Raw genomic sequence first — 17,150 nt, forward strand, 5'->3', positions numbered from 1 at the left:
CTAGTGTAGAATCTTAAAAGATTTCTTTTCTAAAAATACAGTGAAAATGCTTGTTTTGATGTTATTTTTAAAAACTTTGCAAGTAAAAAAGCACAACAAATAAAGGATTTAGTATGGGAGTGACAACAGGAAGCAGAAATCCTTCCTCAGAAAGTCATATCTTAGTTAATTAAATACAAAATGATTGCAAAGTTAACCTCCACAAACAGTTCTGGGAAAGACAATTTATCGAGGGCAAACATAATCCTATCAGTGAAAGACTCTAAGGAGCAATCAGCTATGAGTGAGTTGTGACTGGTTTGAATGTCAACAATAGGCATGGGACTAGCTTAGAGTATCAGAGTCTACACCCAGGTCAAGGAAGACGTCGTGGGCAGCTTCAACAAGGGGGTGGGCCAAGAAAGAGTAGCAAAATAAGATTAAAATTCATTGACTCTGTTAAAGGGGGAAGTGGATGTGAAAGACACACGGAACTGCCCGATGTAAGGTCTGAGGATATGAAAGTTTAAGTTATGAGGATCTAAGAAAGTGTTTGAAGATCTAAGAAGGTGTTTTTTAAGGTCGGTCAATGCAAATTATGAAGTTTGGAGAACATGAAAACTTAAATGGTGACAGGAAAGTGATTTGAGGTATATAAAAGAAATAAAACATGCTTCTTTCCTTGTCACTAGTCACTATGCTGTTGTACTAAGACGTCATAGTTCAGGGCTTTAACATTATTCTTTGATAGAGTTCTGATGAATTATTCTTAGTCTAAGTCTGGGAAGCCTCCCACTATATGGTCCACTGATATCATAGTTAGAGCTCAAGATTAAATATCCTTTAGTATACACTTAAAAGTCCTTCTCATTGTGAAAAAAAAAAAAAAACTCTACATATACCCAGTCTTCTGGATAGAGGGAAAATTGTGTTAGTGCTTTTAGCCAAAATCATCTTATTGTAGCTTGTACAATGACTACAAAGTGGATTTCAGTAGACGTTACAAACAATGGTAATGCTAACATATCTAAAATTTATCTTTGTTAAACTTAGAAGACTCTTGTAAGCTTCGAATCCACCTCTCACAGGTTGAATGGAATCCAGATAAGTACTGTCTATCAACAACCTGTGTTCCCACCTGCCTATCCCTAAGGGTGGGATCCCTCCCTCTTTCCCTAGTTTTGGCGCCTTCTCCACCCCAATGTCTAAGATCATATGCCTAAAAGTTTCACATGTACATCCAAGAAAAAAATTTTCCCCTAAACTGCTTAACTTTATCTTCTGCCCCTAACATATATACTTCTTACAGCATCCTGCCAAGGCCTAGGGTTTTCTCAAATCCTGCATCCAGGACAGCTCTGAAGTGGGACTCACAGCAGCTCTGGTCCAGTTTGCTTCAACTGGCCCTTCATGTCTCGAGCCCCAGGTGGTCCTGCAGACCTTGGACAGCAGCCTGCTTTCCATTCTAGCCTTAGCACCCCCAATAGGGATGCTCGGTGTCCTTTGGAAGTAGTCACAGAGGATTATGCTGCCCTTTATTCATTTATTATTCGAGTAATGCTGGGATGTTGGGTTTCAGGCCCAGGACAAGTGGCTGAGATGCATATTTGACACACCAAAGCAGATCTGATCTCCAGGTACTCCCAGCAGATACTCCTTGGTTCCTACCTGTTACAGGGCATGGCTGGCCTACCCTGCCCTTTATGCTGAACTCTCCAGCCCAGGGATTGGATTTCTGTTCACCCAGAGGTTCTTCATTGTATAATTCCCCCCTCCTCTCTCCTTCCCTTCCTCTCTCCCTCTCACTCTTCCCTTCCCTCTTTCCCTCCCTTCTTTCCTCTCCCCCTCCCTCCCTCCATCTTTTTTCTTTTCTCTTCCCCCTCCCCTCCATCTCCCTTTGCATAGCAACTTCTCAAGCTTTATTCCTTGGGACCCGTGATCCCACCAAAGAGCTGCCCCTAATAAACCTGCTTTTATACTTTAATTTGGCTTGACTTGGCTCATTTCGTCAGCAGAGATAATCTGTCACTCAAAACTGAATGCAATTTTAATTTTGAAGTGTTAGGGCTTAAAGTATGGAATCACAAGAAATACATCTTTGGTCAGTTCCTGACAGAAAATTGATCTGTCTTAAGAAAGATCGGGAGGGAACAAGGACATGTTGCTGGGTTCCATATAAAATAATAAAATGCATACATAATGCATACATACACATGCGTGTGTACGTGTGTGTGTGTGTGTGTGTGTGTGTGTGTGTGTGTGATATGTGTGTATATACCAAAAATAAAAATAATAGACCATGCCTCAGTGGTCAAATATGTGTGCCTTGTGTTGGGTGACTAGTTTCACAAAGCAAGCAAAGAATCAAGACCAAAAATGTAACCCATGTATTCGATATCTCTAATAGAAGTAACAGATTGACAAATTTTATGTTTATAAAGGGTTGGAAAGAAGAAAAGGGGCACTTCATTTGAATAAACCAGAAAGATTTCTGCTTTCTAGTCACCAGAAGCTTGTTGAACATCTTAAATGCCAGAGAACACCAGCTTCCAGACAAAAGATAAGGGCAACTAAAACTGGATACACAATCCTTAGTAGAATGGACTTACTGGCAAACGCGGCGTTAGTCTATGCCCAGGCATCTCCTTGAGGAACTTACATAAGCTCCTCATGGAGATGCCTGGGCATAGACCAAAATGGTGTCTACTGATGTGATGCAACCCAATGCTGCCTCTACTTGCTGCAATTTTCCCTTGTGCCTCTGGGTGGTAATTATAGATTGTTTGATCTTGGTCAATAAAATACTATTCAATTTCCCCTAAAGACATCAGAGATGCATTTATTGCAGTAAAAATATTTTCCCATGCCACTATTTGAATCTCAAGCCTAGATGTCTACTCATTTAATTTCCAGCTCTGTACATGGGCTTTTTAACATACAGAATAGGTACAAATTAAAAGTGTAAGAACATTACTCACATTTCCAAGGTAAAGCTAGATGGATGTTCAGCAAATTACACCTACCCTTCTGGATGGTGATGATGATGGAGACACTGAATGTTAATTTCTTGATTTGTCTGCATTGGCTGCCTTCCAAAACACGGTCTATGTTCTGATGTACCCTACAGATGCAGATGAAGCAAGAAACACTTACATTAAGAATGTGGGATATACCTTTGAAAAGTCAGTGGAATTTTATTATAGTGAGTATCCAGTTCACATGTCTTACACATAGCACTGTGCAACTCTTGCCCTTCAGGATGTCTCTGACAAGCTAGAAGCCACCCTCTTTTCACACCTCCTCTGTTATTGTAGAGTTGTACCTTTCTATATGGCAACCTACTGGGCTGGCGGGAGTAAATTCAGCTGTGGAAACGGTAGCCTTGGGAGAGAGGCACACTCTTTTACTCATCCAACAATAAAGCCATGCAACATCACTCGTACATTCATAAAGAACAGGAAAGAGTTTATTCACTGGTTCAGGGCATGTCCACCAGGAAACATAATTCCATTTGGAACCTTAATATTTGGTGAAATATAAGTTCTAAATTTAGCAGTTGAATGTTTCCTGTTTCCCTCAATACGTTATACCATATAACAAAAGCAAACAAAAGTTGAAATAAATATTATTGTAAAGTGGATTGGGTCCCACTATGATATTGCTAGTAAAACAGATTTTCCAACAAGTGAGGTAATACATGTTTTATTTCAAATGCATTAAAATTTCAAAACTTCTTTATATTGTTATAACTTCTAATAAGTATGGGAGATAGGTAAGTGAAATCATTTATAATAAAATTAAGTGGTATTCTGAAGATGCTTCAGTGAAGGTGCTAGGGTTTTAATTTGCCTACCAACATAGACAGAAAAAGTATTTAAATGATTAAATTTTATGGAATATGAGGGTGTCGAAAGTTAAGAGTTATAAGTGACAAAGAGAAATAGCCCACATGCAAAGTGTACATAACCCAGAGGAACGTAGACACAGACACTAAGAATTCACTAATAGAGCAATTGAATGAAGAGCCATTGCGTTATGTAGGACCTCAGAAAAGTCACCGACATAATGCAAATGAATTATTAAATGAAAATGATATTATCAGGAAGCAACATGTGTTATGACTCTTTTAGGTTTTGAAGTTTAAGAGCACGGTGCTCCCACAGGGAGGTTAGCAGTTCATTGGTATTAGACGTTAGCAGAAAACAGGTAGGTTGAAAAGCTAGGGAAAGGCTGTTGAGAGATAGTGTTTGTGCTTGTACTCATGCAATGTGCCTTTGTGTGTGTGTGCGTGTGTGTGTGTGTGTGTGTGTGTGTGTGTGTGTGTGTAACTGAAACAGCAGGCATTAGACTAAGAATGAGGGCATCCTGTATGAGTATCAGACCCTGACTAAATTCTTCTAGATGTAGTCCAATATATAATACACGAAGGATGATAGTTGAAAGTAATGTTAGGTGTGGGGAATGAGGACTCCGTCATCTTCACTGAAATGTTTTCTGAATTACTATCTCCCACAGGCATTTGATTGCATATCAGCTGGTCGTAGATGGTGGAGATGCCATTAATGTCCTTGCTTCTTTGCAACATCCCCTCCCATTCAGAATCAAAAAACGTGGAGCTTGGGACAAACTTTCTTTCTTCTTTTTTTTTTTTTTTTGGTTCTTTTTTTCGGAGCTGGGGACTGAACCCAGGGCCTTGCGCTTCCTAGGTAAGCGCTCTACCACTGAGCTAAATCCCCAGCCCACAAACTTTCTTTTATGGGATAAGAATGCATGACATCATCAGTCTCTGGAATGTGCATCCATTTGTCCTTTATGGCAGTTGTCTGTTGGGTTTTTACACCTTGGAATCCTCTCCATCGTCCCTCAACATGTTGGTAGTAGAATTTTTCTCTCATCACCCCTATATTTGTTGAAGGTACTCCAAGACAGTTTTACTCCATCTGTCTGGGCTACAAGCCATTTTTCCACATATAAAAATGACTACAATATTTATCATTCAAGAAAATGGAATAGATCAGTAATTATACTGGTTCAATAGGTAGGGATCGGATGATGTTGGAAAAGTCATTAATAATAGTCTCATCCTAGGTAACCTTTCTGCCCTTAGGGTCAGTCAATTCTTTGTTTTGATTTCTTTTCATTCCTTCTGTCCTTACCCTGTCATGGATTCTTCAGCAGACACATTCCTTCATTAGTAGCCTCCTACCCACCTCTCCTTTCCAACTGATATGGAGACATGCACCTAAAAGGTGATTGCTGACTGCTGGTCCAAGTGCCTACGAAGGATCCTCCGTATTTAGGCTCCAAAGGATAGACTCCCCTTTTTGACTTTGTTGGGCTGGATTGGCCTATTTCCCTTTCTCTGATGTTATCACCTGCAATTGCTAGCCTTGATGCTGCCTCAGTCTAGACTCTAGAGTGTCTGCGTCTGTAATTGTTTCCTAATGGAATGGCATCGTAACCTTTTGAGTGCTTCCTGCTAATGAACCCGCCTTTTGACTGCGCATCTATCCCGGGACACACTGCTAAGCATTCCAGTTCATGTTCCTTTTATTACCTCTATCATGGACTGGAACTGCTAAATATGCTTATCTGCACTATCCACTCCTGGAGGACACAGAATAGTGATGTCATGTGTCATTTATACAGCGTGTGTTGTCAAATATATGATATATGCTGTGAGCTCAGCTCAGACACAGAAAGCTTGCATCTACTGTATAGCTCTGGCATTGAAATAAGACATGCCTGCCGACCTGCTATTTAACCCACCAAGCGCTGTGAGTGGATGAAAGAATCTACAGATAAAAAGTATTTTAAAACAGATATATAATGAAAGATGTGGCTTTCCCACCCACGTCACTTTTTATTGCATTCCTGTCTGATCTTTCTTTCTCCACTTCTAGAAACAAACACCTAAAGCAAAACACACCAGCATACAGAAAGCCAGACCTATCAACCTTCATCTTGTAGCTTTTCTACTCAAATGTAAATCAGTGGCATCCCCTTCCTCACTAAGAGAACCAAATTCCAATATGTGGTAGCATTAGCATTCTTGGACTTAAAAGTCTTCACCCGTTTTAACAGATTCCGTCTCATGGAGTCTCGAGGTTTGCTTTCCTAAGCATGTTGAAAGTCATACATAAACATTTCCTGACAAGGATTATTTCTGGAGAAATTTAAATTTGGTTGTGTTCTCTGTCCTTTTATATTTTTTTGTCTTTGAACATGAATTTAATGTGTTATATAAACTTTAAGTGTGCAGTAGAGGGGACGGCAAAATATGTAGATGGAGGATGTGAATTTAACTCTTAGGGGATTTAGATTTCAGAGATGAGGAGTCATGGAACCCTTGAAGCCCACCTGGTGATTTATTTGAGGACCGGGAGTAAGAAGGTAAACTGAGTCAAGGGAAATGGCTCTATGAGTAATGAACTAGCGACTCTGAGGGCCTGAGTTCAAATCCCACAGTTTACATAAAGCTGCCTGTGGCAATGCACACCCATTGCCCTTGGGCCTGTTTGGAGAAACAGATGGAGATAGGTCCATAAATCCCTAGAAGTCCATCGATCAGCTAGCCCGGTGCTCACAGTAGTGAACAACAGAAACTCTTCCCAAACCTAGGTGGAAGGTAGGAACTCAGATCTGAGGTTGTCTCTAACCTCCACAAGTGTGCCGAGACACATATGTGCCTCCAATTATGCTCATGAATAAACACACACACACACACACACACACACACACACACACACACACACACACACACACACACACTTGCGTGAGCACCCAAGCTGATATATACAGGATGATCCAAATCTGTAAACAGTTCATTTAGGTAGGATGTCCTACAGAGAGTCAGTGAAGAGCGTTGGTAAGGAATATCAGTTTACCTCACGTCTTCCTTTATCGTTTTCTACAGTCTTCTAGTCCCAGAAAGCAATAAGGGGCAAAACCAGCAGCAAGGGCTCCCCCTGAGTCCTCTGGTTGGTAGCTTGACCCGGTTTGCTCAGAGCCTACATGGTCACAGTGGTGTGGGCTCAGGATGCCTGGGACTGAGGCATCTCAGAAACTCAGCTAAGAAGACACCGCACTTCCGGAATTCTAGACACCGCACTTCCGGAACTCTCGGGTCATTATCATGGCGGCTACTTCCCACTGGTGAGTGTGCTCTTGGCTCACTCCTTTGCTTTCTCAGGAAAACTGACCTTTGCACTCTCTTTAGAGAAGAGAGGAAATCCTGACTCCCTTGCGCTGATTTGCATTTTCTTTCTCCTACTATCCACCAAGCAAAAAGGTGGGGGCTGGGGGTTAGATGTTTTCTTTCTCCCAACCCCCCTTTTCCTGATTTGTCTCAGTTAACTAGACATTAAAAGAACTGGCGCCCCCAGGGTTTGGTCCCAGCTGTATTATAAGAGAAACCACCACTTCCTTTTAACACCTGAAGACACTTTCATCACTGTTATCTTACAAAGAGGCCGAGTTCAAACTTTCTTCTACCTCAAACCAGATGTAACCGAACAAATGAATATCCAACACGTTACTGCTTAAAATGCAAATATCTATACCACACACAAATTAGTGTCTCTCTTTTTTCATTAAGGAAAAAAAAAAAAACAGTTACTCACAAAATACCCTTTATATCAGGATGCTTCATATTCAAAATTAGACCTTGGGAGTATTTAGGCACAAAAGTCACCTCTAGTGATTTTAGAGTCAAGTGTCACATGTGTGGTAGTTAAGATGCAAAGCTTAGGCATGAATGATCAGTTAACCCGTGTATCTTAAAGGAAGTTAAAAAACACCAGCTTCCTACATAGCATCATTTTAAGTAATAATTACCGTTACTGTTCATTACTTAGCTATTGCACCCCTAAATTATTCACTCAGAACAATGACATTAATAACATATTGCTGGGAATCCTAAGAGATGAAAGCAGGTTGCTAACCCTTGAGCATTCTCTCTTCTCCTTTTAATTCAATGCTCACTCATTCAGTCTTTATTCAAACCTGCTTTGAATCAAGCCTTTCATGGCATGAATCAAAAGCAATAATAAATATGAGAATGCCACGACTTCATACATATCTTTTGCATACTTGGTCATCTCTATACTGCTTTTCCCTATACTTTCATGATATGATAAATAAATAATATTAATAGAATTTTATTTATTCAAATAAATACATTTTTTTCTAAATGATAAATAAAAAAAAAAGAATAGCTGGGCTTTGAAAAGTCACCACTTTGTGCAAAACAAAAATTGATGTTCCATTTTTCAGTCATGTGCTCCACTGCCCAGGTCATATGTTTTATGTATCCATTTGTCTTTTATAAAAGCACTGAACAAACATTTATCAACCAGTAACTGTAAGTTATCTGCTGTAGTTCATACCGTGGCCTTCAAAGCAGCTCAGTCTGGGCAGATGCGAAGATGATGCTTTAAGTGAAACGAGGGGGCAGGACGGACTCTGTGAGATTGGGATGCAAGTATTTCACAGAGGACTAGGTAACCGAAATTGAACGCTAAGGACACAGACATTAGTAAAACAACTTACTGGGGGAAAGCAATCTAAAAGGAGTCACTAAGAAGCATAACTTCCTTATTCCTGCAGTAATACAGTCGGTACCAGAGCCAGCTGCCGTTTCAATAACATAAAGCCCATGTCATCTAGAGATGCCATCCTCCAGATTTCCCTCCAGATCCTGTCCAATGCTGGCAGTGTACTCAGGCCCCAGTTAAGGAGCTATACTAATTACTTGCAGAGTGTGAAGTTTCTAGGAGAAGATAAGAGAGGAGCAGGTTTAACTAGAATAGCCTTTAGCCCTTGGCCTTTCTTGAGTTTCCTGCCTGTTTGTAACATGAGATGCCCAGAGAACTATACCCTTAGCCCACAGGGCAATAACTGTGGTCTGAGCAGAAAGATGCAGGGGGCTTGAAGCCCCAGTATCGGAGGAAATAGCGCTGTAGGCCGCAGCACTGCCTAGAAATGTTTGTGGAAGGGAAAGATTCCTTCATTACATAAGGCATAGCTTCTCGCTTCTGTATTATGCAAACGGGGTAATCCTGAACATGCCGGAGGAAGGAAACGTGTCTGAGCCACGCCCGCTAGATTCTGATGTCAATCATCCAGAAGTCACCCAGAGGAATTCCAACTTTGCATTCTAACAAAGGCAAGCATCTTCCTGCACGTTAGCAAGAGTCAAACAACTAAACCCAATAAATGACAACAATAAAGTCAAACAATTTTAATATCTCTATTACAGGAGGTAAGTCAGGCTTTCCTTCTACTTATCTCTTCTTCTTCGTCTTCCTACATCACAGATAGGGAACTGCCATCCTTGGCTCACCAAAGTCAAACCAAAGATACCTATGTTACATCAGAAACTGATGAGAGAGTACTTATATGTGACACTGAAGTAGCCCCTGCTAGATGTCAGGCAGGTGGGACTCTAAGATCTTGACAGTTATTAATTTCTATGAGTTTTACTTTCTAATATTTTTTTTCTTTTTTTTTCTTTTTTTTTTTATTAACTTGAGTATTTCTTATATACATTTCGAGTGTTATTCCCTTTCCCGGTTTCCGGGCAAACATCCCCCTCCCCCTCCCCTTCCTTATGGGTGTTCCCCTCCCAACCCTCCCCCCATTGCCGCCCTCCCCCCATAGACTAGTTCACTGGGGGTTCAGTCTTAGCAGGACCCAGGGCTTCCCCTTCCACTGGTGCTCTTACTAGGATATTCATTGCTACCTATGGGGTCAGAGTCCAGGGTCAGTCCATGTATAGTCTTTAGGTAGTGGCTTAGTCCCTGGAAGCTCTGGTTGCTTGGCATTGTTGTACTTTTGGGGTCTCGAGCCCCTTCAAGCTCTTCCAGTTCTTTCTCTGATTCCTTCAATAGGGGACCTATTCTCAGTTCAGTGGTTTGCTGCTGGTATTCGCCTCTCTTTCTAATATTTTTAAAGATTAGTTTGTGTTATGTGTGTTCATGTCTGCTTGTGTGCAACTGAATACATGTGCGGGTGGGGGTTGCTGCTTCTACATACGTGCATGTGTGTGCATATACATATGGAAGCCAGAGAGCAACCTCAAAGAGTGGTTCCTCAGGAGTGGTCCACCATTTGTTTGTTTTGTTGTTGTTTTAAAGTCTCCTACTCTCCTAGGATTCACTGCGTAGACTACACTGGCTGACCAGTAATTCCCCAGGAGTCCCTTAGCTCTGCCTCCCTGGAGACATGGGAATTCTAATGTGCGCCACCTCACCCAACTTTTCATATGGGTTCTGAAGATAGAACTAAGGGGTTTCTTGCTTATAATGCAAGGGCATCACCAACGGGGCTATTTCGCCATGCCTCGATCATGCAAGTTTCCTAACAACTCAACGAGATGGGAGCTACTCGAATACCAGGTGGGAGACGTGGAACAGGAGGTATAAAATGTTAAATAACCAGATCTTATAGATTCTGAGTCACTAAAGCTGCCTCTTTAATCTTTGCCCATCATGGATTCATCATTCTTGATAGAAGATGCAAAACATTCCATGATACAATCAGTTATAATGAAAATAAAGACATTACCACCATCTGGCTGTTCTGAGACCAGCTTGTAAAAAATGAAGATCTAATAAAAGCATCTAGCACGAATTTGAATCCCATGGGCTGCGTGGTTGGTTTTGATCAGCAAGTTACTTAGTTTGCTTAGCTAATCTGCAAACATCTGTTTCTTTATTTCTTAATTTCTGGGTTTATGAGTTGAGGACTCTCAAAGGTCTGGGACTCCAACAACTTTAAATATTATGGTTATACAGTAGCACTTTCCCGAATATTCGTCTTAAACAGTTGCTCCACAAGATGTTAGGTTTTAAGGACTCTCCCGGTTTAAATAAGTTTGAGAAACAGTAGGTTATGCAAAGTCCTTCTGAAAAGGCTACTATGAAACAGTCCAGTGTAGGGGCTGGGGGTATGGCTCAACTGTCAAGAACACTTGCTTCTCTTGCTGAGGACCAAGGTTTGGTTCCCAGCATCTGCACTAAGTGGCTCACAACTGCTTGTAACTCTAGTTCTAGGGGATCCAACACTCTCTCCTGGTATCTTCAGATATCTATATGCATCATGCATGCAACACACACACACACATACACACAGCTGCATACATATACACATAAAATAAATAAGTATATGAGGAGAATGTTTATATGTAGAATATAATTCTAGAAAAGATCAGTGTTGTGTACCTTTTTTAACCTTGGACAACTTGAAGTAATATGTTTTGATATAACTACTGATAAAGGACTTTTTTTGCAGCCTGTGGGTATCTTTGGTCCCTGTATCATAGAGGGGAGGAATAAAAAGAAAGAAAATGGAAAACACCATAAGTATAACTTTCCTTATCACAAGAAAACCTTACAGCTTTATAAGTAATTTCTAAATTTTCACACTTGAGGGTTTTTATTTTGTTTCGTTTTGTATTTTTTACTTCGTTTTTTTGAGAGTGAGTCTCACCATATAACCCAGGGAGGCTTGGAGTCTTCCCACCTCTACCTCCCTCAGGCCAGGATTCCAGGTACGCCTCGCCACACTCAGCTTCTCGTTGGTGTTTAAGTGCTTTAGAACATATTAGAGAATCTTATTCTAAAACTTTCCTATTCTACTTTTAAAGAGACGTGCCTCCTTTTTTTCTACTGAGCATGACCTAGTATTTGCTCATGTCTCTACGTCTTCTTTAGCCTAATAGTGTTAACTATCAAAGATAAAGATGAAAGGTACATCTTCCTCATCCCTCCAGTAGACATCTTTCATCACCTCGAGTAAGTGGGAGGGCAACCTTTATGTATATGGGATTAAAAAAAATAAAATCCCATTTTTCTTAATGAGCTCATGAGCGGGGAGATGTTTGTTGTGGATAAACAGCACGGCAAAGATTAAGTAAATATGCCTGGATCTCTCTACCGCAGAACAGTCTCTCATTAACCTTGCTGTTTTGCTATTTTGGGTTTCATCAAACATGAAACAAGAATCTTTAATAACTTGCTTGATTACATTACACTCAAGGCTCTGAAAGGACTGCGGGATTTAATAAGAGGTGCAACAAAGCATTATTCATTGGGATATTTTTAATTAAATATTCCAGTTAGGTTTTAAAAAAATGTTACTTAAAGATCTTAAAGATAATAAAGGCCTGATTAAGTCAACCAGTTCAGTCCCGGTCATGTGTGGACTTGTTTAATATCAAAGAGCTACCTCTTGCATTGTCTGATAAAAACACGTCTCAATTGAAGTCAGCATTTTCCGTCTCTCTGGAAAACATTATCTCTTAAGGATTTTGGAGCACTAACTCTCCTTACAGGTTCCCCCCTCTTGAAAATGTTCTCACTTTCATTATTGGAAGCTAGATCTGCTTTTTTTTTTTTAAATAAAAGAAAAAATTTGGATTCCTCATTTTATTAGGGAAGGAGACTGTGTCAGATTCAAATTAATTACCTTCAGTGATGACTGTTAACTGTCTGTCATGAACAGAACACAGGTGAACTGGAGGAAAGTCAGTTTATGGCGCTGCAATACACCCAACTTCCAAATCTAGAATCGTACTATTTAAAGGAGGACGTTGTATATAAAATATTCACAATCATTATGTTATATAATTTGAGAGGCTGAAAAGCATTGTTTCTACTGTGACGTTAAAGAGATAATAAATGCTAATCATTTTTTAAACTTTTAAGATATACAAGACTTGAAAAGCTTAAACTCCCCCCCCCCACCGCCTTTCCACAGAGAAACAGCTGAGACGTTCTAAGGCGTGTTCACCTTCCTGCCCCTCACCAAAAAAACCCCAAAAGCTTGCCTGTCTAGTATGTGTGGAAAGGCATTAAAACCTCAAAGAAACCTTCTCACTTTCTCTCTCATGTCTTCGCAGAGCTGTCATCAAGCTGTGTTGTATGGATAAAACAACAACAACAACAACAACGAGTTACTCCATCTACCAAAGAGTTTTGCTGCTCTAATAGAAAAAGTCCCCTAGGCGGCTTGATGAGTCTGAGCAGAATGTTACCATCTCAATTAAAACTAATGAACTGAATAGGAGGTGTCTGTGTGCCCAGCACTGGATTTAACCAGCTTCACAGTGCAGGTGAATTAACTGATCCTCAGTGGCTCAGTAGCTACATGATGAATTCCTTGTGCCCTTGCTCTTAGCTTGGGATTCCAGCCATAGCCACTAGGCTGATGAATACTCACCTATGAAAATACAGGGAGTACACATGGAGGGACCCATGGCTCCAGCCACATACATAGCAGAGGATGGCCTTGTTTGGCATCAATAGGAACAGAAGCCCTTGGTCCTGGGAAGGACTCGTTTCCCCAGTTTAGGACAATGCCAGGGTGCTGAAATGGGAGTGGGTGGGTGGGAGGGGGAGCATCCTCGTAGAAGCAGGGGGAAGGGGTATGGGAGAGAGGGAAACCGGGAAAGGGGATAACATTTGAAATGTAAATACATAAAATATCCAATAAAAAAATGGAAGGAAATACAGAGCAAGCTATTGTCACTTGGAATATTTAAAAGGGTGGTTTCTATGATTTGCCTTAATGAATCAGCAGCAGTAGTTATAATAGCTATTCGTAAAAGCGAATGGAGCAGTTCCCGTCAATACACAAATACCAGTGGTGTGTAGCTACTGAGCCCTTGAAAATCAGCCAAGTGCAAAGGACGATGGGCTGTAAGTTTAAAACATGAACTGGAGATAAAAGACAGTAAGGAAAGCGTGCAAGATTATTTCGTATTTTGTTTGATTCTAGATTAATACAACATTTAAGGCTTATTGGCTTACGAGTAAAACATTATTTAAATTAATGGTTTTTGTCCATTTTAATTGCTTTTACCTTTAATGGGTGATGCTAGAATATGGAAAGTTTATACATGATTTCCATTGTGCCTTACATTATGCAGCTGCAGTACATCCAAACTTCCAAATCTAGAATTGTACTATTTCAGAGTGATACTCTAAGGAAGTATGTTGCATATAAAGTATTTGAAATCATTATGTTACATAATTTGAGAGGCTAAGAAACATTGTTTCTACTGTAACTTTATTTATCTATCTATTTATTTATTTATTTATTACTTTATCTGCACTTATTTGGTACTGAATTTATTCCCGTGCCACTAGTTTTTGTTCCTTTAGCTTCATCTGGAATATTTTTCTCTTCTGTGCAACCTCCTTTCCTGGCTTTGAAACAATGTGTTCCTTCTCGGTGAGGAGCATCTCAGTGTGGCGGAGGAGCTCACCTATGGGTCAATCCTGCCATGAGCTCAGTAGGTTTGCGGGTGAATCTTAGGCTCCTTGTTCACTTGGATGTATTCAATGATAGAGAATCGACGTCTAAACCCTTAAGTTCAGCATTACTCTCTGCATTTTTAAGCACATACAGCAAAAATTCGCACTCTTTTTTGGCCACCGTCCTTGTGTCCAGCCCCGCTGTTCTGCCTGGGTGCACCTACCGACTCCACCATTAAACCACTGGAAAGACACACCTCGCTTCTTAAAGTGACATCCTTTCATATACTTGGTGACTTTGCAGATATGCATACCTTTGATGGCCTGGGCAGTATCCTGGGTGTTCTTATAATGAACATGAAGATTTGAACCTCTTGATTTGCATGGTTTTGTGGGGTTTCTGGGTCAAGAGAGTAGCAAACCATCTTCACGGGTCACCTCTGGCCGCTTACAGGAAGGGCTCTACTGTAACTTGAAAGAGATAACAAACACTGATCATTTTTCAAACTCTTAAGATATACTAGATTTGAAAAGCTTAAACCTTTACTGATTTCTTCCTTTTAGGGCTCAGCTATAATCCCTGCTTGTTTTATCAATTACCACTTTATTAGAATATGTAAATGCCAGTACGCAGCCTTTCTATCCTTCTGTACATATATCTAAATGGCTCAAGTTACTATATTATCTGTTGATACTAAGAAATTTTCAACCAGCAACGAAAGAAACATTTAAAGAAAAATGTCAATCAATGATGGAATTGCTTCCAAAGAAGTTAAGAATTAGATGCACATTCCCCAAACTGTCAGAGGGACCTCAACCTATTCATATTCTTATGTACTGTATTTAATATTTGTTAATTTTTCATCTGCATTGGATGTTAAATTTGGGGCTTCATGCATGATAATGGAAGGCTCTACATCCACATGCTTCTCTTTGGATTTCAATTCACTTAGTTAGTTGCCCAGGCTATCCTTGATTACTTCTGAAGCCTGGAAAGCCATGAAACTTCAATCCTTCTAACTCAGCTTCCTGCATCCTCGGAGTTAAAAGCCTGATCCACAAAGAACATTCTCCTGGGTCTAAGAGTGCTATGAAATTCAACCAATGTAACTGAATGTTTAAGAAGCTGGGATAGAGGGCTGGAGAAATACCTTAGGACAATGGTTCTCAACCTTACCCATGCAGAGACACTTTAGTACAGGTCCTCATGCTGTGCTGACCCGCAACCATACAATTATTTCTATTGCTACTTCATAACGGTAATTTTGTTACTGTTTTGAATCATAGTGTAAATATGAGTTATGCATAGGTGACCCCTGTGAAAGGGCCCTTGACTCCCAAAGGGGTCATAATTTACAGGTGGAGTAACACTGGATAGCAGTTAAGAGCACGGTCTGCTCTGCCAGAGGATCCAGAATCAATTCCCAGCACCCTCATGGTAGCGTACAACCTTCTGTAGCTACAATATTAAAGGATCTGCTTTCTTTCTGGTCTCCCTGGGCACCAGGCATACATGTGGTTCACAGACATGTTTGCAGGCAAGACATTTATACATATAAAATATATTAATTAATTAAAAATTGACACTAGGGCTGGAGAGATGGCTCAATGGGCTGGAGAGATGGCTCAGCGGTTACGAGCACTGACTGCTCTTCCAAGGGTCCCGAGTTCAAATCCCAGCAACCACATGGTGGCTCACAACCATCTGTAATGAGATCGGATGCCCTCTTCTGGTGTGTCCGAAGACAGTGACTTATATATAATAAATAAATAAATCTTTAAAAAAAATTGACACTAGAACTGTACACAATGGAGCAGCTGTGTAATCTTAGAACTAGAAATCTAAATCAGGGCAATCACAAGTTTGAGGCCAGTCTCAGTTCTGCACTGTGAGTTCCAGGCTGACCTGGGCTACATGCTAATATTCTGATTCAAGCCAGACAAAAGAAAACAATGAACAAATAAAAGAAAAGCCCACTAAAATCCACCATAAGCACATAACGATAAATATTCCTGTATTTATATAAATACTAGAAGTGAAAAACATTGAAAATAAAATAGGAACTATAAAATAGTACTCTATGTGGAGGTTACTTATTAAACATATACTACAAAACAGAAGCGATGACTTTTTTTTATCAGTTGTAAATACTATCAGTAGAATAAATAGAACAGAATCTATGTGACTTCTACTCTTGGGAGCCAAGTGATCCTGAGTTCAAATTCAAGGTTTTCGGGGATTTTTGTTTTTGTTTTTTTGTCTTTGTTTTGGTCTATTCTTTAAAACCAGACTCTCTTATTATTAAGTGACATGAATTTTCTTTTTTTTCAAATTGAATATTTGTTATTAACATTTCAAATGTTATCCCCTTTCCTGGTTTCCCTTCCAGAAATCTGCTATCCCATCTCCCCTCCCCCTGCTTCTATAAGGGTGCTCTCCACCCACCAACTCCCTCACAACTCCCCACCCTGACACTCCCATACACTGGGTTATTGAGCCTTGATAGGACCAAGGACCGCTCTTCCTACTGATGCCCTAACAAGGTCATCCTCTGTTGCATATGCAGCTGGAGCCATAGATCATCCCTATGTACTCGTGGGATGGTGGTTTAATCCCTGGGAGCTCTGGGGTGTCCGGTGGGTTGATACTGTTTTTCTTCTTATGGGGTTGTAAACCCCTTCATCTCCTTCAGTCCTGTCTCTAACTTCTCCATTGGCAACCCCATTCTCAGTCCAATGGTTGGCTGCGAGCATCTGTCTCTGTATTTGTCAGGCTCTGGCAGAGCCTCTCAGAAAACAGCTGTACCAGGCTCCTGTCAGCCTGCACTTCTAGGCATCAGCAATAGTGTCTGGGTTTGGTGGGGTAGTCTCTGGATGGCTTTTCTTTCAGTCTCTGTTCCACAGTTTGTCTCC

At 40.5% G+C, this 17,150-nt stretch overlaps 1 long non-coding RNA gene across 9 annotated transcripts in view; it reads right to left on the reverse strand.

Moving 5' to 3' along the window:
- Csl1 (citrate synthase like 1) overlaps positions 1-7,082 on the reverse strand; it is a 120,380-nt gene extending 113,298 nt beyond the window's left edge. For 4 of the 9 annotated variants that reach the window (XR_005486895.2, XR_005486894.2, XR_005486899.2 and 1 more), the window contains exons 1-2: positions 6,867-7,067; positions 3,003-3,100 (exon numbers count right to left, since the gene is read on the reverse strand). This is a non-coding gene — a long non-coding RNA (citrate synthase like 1). Of the gene's footprint in view, positions 1-2,957; positions 3,101-6,866 lie in introns of all 9 variants that reach the window. The other 5 variants (XR_005486896.2, XR_005486897.2, XR_005486900.2 and 2 more) reach the window with 4 other exon arrangements.
- Positions 7,083-17,150: the final 10,068 nt, after the last annotated feature.

Source organism: Rattus norvegicus, chromosome 7 (genome assembly GCF_036323735.1).
Source record: "Rattus norvegicus strain BN/NHsdMcwi chromosome 7, GRCr8, whole genome shotgun sequence".
Classification (NCBI taxonomy): domain Eukaryota; kingdom Metazoa; phylum Chordata; class Mammalia; order Rodentia; family Muridae; genus Rattus; species Rattus norvegicus.